We start from the raw sequence: 3,909 nt of genomic DNA on the forward strand, positions 1-3,909 counted from the left end.
CTTCATAATCTCTCTCTCTCTCTCTCTCTCTCTCTCTCTCTCTCTCAAATAAATAGGATTTAGTGTCATAACTGAATCTTTAAGAGAGAGAGAGAGAGAGAGAGAGAGAGAGAGAGAGAGAGAGAGAGAGAGAGAGAGAATATAAGGACGTTCTACTGATATTCATCATTCATGTCTATGTTACCAATTCTAAGTACGTATTCTAATGTGAGATCTACCAACAAATTTACCTTGGCAAAATATTATCACTTTATCAATTTTCCTATTAATTCTAATAAAATTATTTTCCCGTTCCTCTTTGTGTGTGCGCATGTCTATCAACAGAAAATATTTAGCCATACTTTTTAACTGGTTGCTTACACTAGTTTAGAGATGAAATAAATTGAATTTGGCAGTTGCCTAATAATTATTCAGAACTCCCAAATCATCTCAATTTCTACAACTAAACTCTACAACATTTCAAAGAATAAAAGAATATTTGGCATTCGCTATTTCGTACTCTATTCTTCAGTCTTGACTTGACAATTAGAATAATTTCCCTCACATATAACTGGATGAAGCAATTCTTGACATTTCCCATCACCTTTTAAAACCCAGTTGTAGAATATCAATTTTACGAGTGAGAACTACACAGATTTCTCCCCAAAGAAACGCGGTAGGGATAATTCTCGCTTAAACCTAATATAACTGCAATCAAATGCAAAATACAGAATTGCAAAGTCTCGATGGTCAATTCACTTTCATTGTAATGCAATTAAACCCTGAGGGTTAACCTGGCTACTTTCCTGGATGTGTCTCAAGACTCGTTCCAGGACAGCCAAGCAATGAAGTCGCTATGCTGACCTTTCAATGACCTTGTCAGTCGTTGTCTCTTCTCCCTCCATTGACGCAATTTTGCTCTGTTGTTCACTTATTACTCCGACCCCGGAGGTTGTAATTCTATCTGCGGTTATTCTTTTATTCATTTACACGTTTGTTTTCCTGTTAGCAGGATTACGTCAAACAATCTCATAGGAAATTCCTTTGGCAATTATGTAAACAATATATGCGAGTAATGGTAGTCTCATTTCCTAAACAATTATGTCGTTGTAAACGATTGTTGACCCAACCTCCTTCTCTCTCTCTCTCTCTCTCTCTCTCTCTCTCTCTCTCTCTCTCTCTCTCTCTCTCTCTCTAGGTTAGTATAGGTGTGTTTGTGTATGTATCATATCCTGGACTTATTCTTCAAATACAATTGTATTTACGCCGAAAAATAAATCTGTTTTACTTACTCCTACGAGAGAGAGAGAGAGAGAGAGAGAGAGAGAGAGAGAGAGAGAGAGAGAGAGAGAGAGAGAGAATATTAAAACCATGAAGACTTGGTCGGGATATTCTCCGTCACTATCATGAAACCATTCACAAGACTCACACACAAACACAAAACAAACAAACAAACAAACGAACGAACAGACAATATGCAAACAAACAAACAAACGCACATATTCCCCTCGACTGCCATCCAATGTCATTGATCCCGAATCCCTGATAATGACTTGATCAACAGACCAATGAAGAAGATAAGGAATATGGCCATAATAATTAAACATAATGAACAATTATATGATAAAACACTTTTTCTGTATCATTAACAGTTTCTTTGTGCAATTATGATCATCAATTTCTAGAATTATATATGCAATAGAGTGTTTTGTTATACTATGCACCAATTAATGGAATAAAATAGAATTAATTGTATTATTTGTTAATGTAATAGTAATTCTGGTTATCTTAGTTGGCAGAGGGAGATTTCATATATTGATCTACGCGTACTATGCAATGTTATTTATATCCTATTATAATTCGTAATGTAATGAATAGGTTCGTCATGATCAATCGCAAAATATAATTCTAAATTCACAATTTCTGTCCTGAAATGAATGAACAAATGAACGATAACTTATTCATCGATGAATTGAGAAAAACTAATTACAAAACGAAATTTGTATTTTGATTATATACATAAAATGTTTTCATTACTGTAATGAATGACACAAATGATTGATCGTTTGATTTGTGTTTCCCTTTTGTTTGGTGTCACTGCAGAAGAAGGAGACATACACCGATGCAATGAAACAGTTATGTCTTTTAATTCTCCCTTTGATCAAAAGGAAGATCTTTCTTCTTCTTCTTCTTCTTCTTCTTCTTCTTCTTCTTCGTCATAGGTTGTTCAGGTCTTCACCAATTGGGATGAGATATTTTCGTTTGAAAACAAGAAGAGAAGAAAGTCATTCTCAAACAATACCTGAATCATTATCAGGATTCAAAACAGATTTCCAAAATAAACTGACAGTTCTTCTCTTCCTCAAAAATTACCGGGATGTTCATTTAGATATAAAAGGAATAGAATTTGACGGATGTGTAATAATGTATGTAGTTATTCTGAATTGCCAAATTCCTTCGATTATACAACAGAACTCTACAACATTTTTGAGAAATCAAGGAATAGGCCTATTTGACATTTACATTTCGTAGTATATTATTCATTGTTTCCTGTGTAAGTAAAATTACTTTCCCTTAGATATAAAAAAGAAGACAAAGTTGTATAAAAAGTTTTATCAGAGTGAGAAATACCAACCTTCTTCCTCCCTAAGGAAGCACGGTAGGAATCTCTCTCTCTCTCTCTCTCTCTCTCTCTCTCTCTCTCTCTCTCTCTCTCTCTCTCTCTCTCCTTAAGCCTAGCTGCAATCAAATGTAAAATAAAGAATTGGAAAACTGCAACCTCTCTTCGTTTGGCTGGAATGAGATGAAACCTGAAAGTTAACTTCCCTAGTATAGTGTTGACGATAAACAGACGAAGATATTTCTTCAGGAAAAAATTAATGTCTGATCTTGATCTTTCTTTTGTAGAGGAATCTCTCTTAGGGAAAGCTGATTTAACCTAAGGGTAAACCGAGAATTCTCCTGATTTCAAAGTAATTGAAGAGATTCTATCAGATTACAGAATGTGTTTATCTTTATGGTATCATTTGTTATGTCTTTTTATATGTCTCAAGTCTCATGGCCAATCTGATAGACCTCAAGATAAGGTTGACAGCAGACAAACACAGAAATAAGTCACTTGATGATAATCCTTCATCAAAATCCAAAACTGATTCGATACATGTGTGATGATAAATCTTGTAAATTTTGTCTTCCACTTTTATTCATATCTTCAGATTGATTCCTCTTTTTCGATTTTGCTTCAGGGTCTCTGGATGTTCTTTCGGCCCAGGAGAGAGAGAGAGAGAGAGAGAGAGAGAGAGAGAGAGTGAGAGAGAGAGAGAGAGAGAGAGTGAGAGAGAGAGAGAGATTACTTAAGCTTTAAAATGATGTATTGGAATTAACTTTTGGAAGTCAAATAATAAATCGAAGGGTTCCAAATACTTTACAAAAGGACGTCACTCACCGATGGCTTCTTTTGAGGGGAGGGAACATCTAAGGGACATCTGACGTCAAACTTTGATTAACATCAATGGATATTTATGGATGCAATAAACATCCAATGGGAAGCAATAAGGAAATTCATTGGAAAAAGTTTATGTTTCTTTTAGAAGTTCCCTTCATGTTGCAAAGGGAGGTTTAAAAAAGTATTCCATTTGATTGATGCATCCATCGTGTTTGCACAAAGAGTGAAGCTGCACGCTTAGCACCAACACATCTGCATTGTCCTTCCCTCTATGACTAAAGAAATATCTTCTGAGGTTATTTTTATCCATCGGGTTCAATAACAAATTTTTCTTCAATAGTTTAAATGGAACTTTTATTTACCTTAACTGTTCTTTTTTATCTTCTTCACACTCATGAGGGTGTGGTATGCAGACACATTTCCCCTCCCCTCTATCCTCCTCCTCCTCCTCCTCCTCCTCCTCCCCTTCCCTCCCCACCTTCTTC

The sequence above is a fragment of the Palaemon carinicauda genome, chromosome 25, assembly GCF_036898095.1.
Source record: "Palaemon carinicauda isolate YSFRI2023 chromosome 25, ASM3689809v2, whole genome shotgun sequence".
Lineage (NCBI taxonomy): Eukaryota > Metazoa > Arthropoda > Malacostraca > Decapoda > Palaemonidae > Palaemon > Palaemon carinicauda.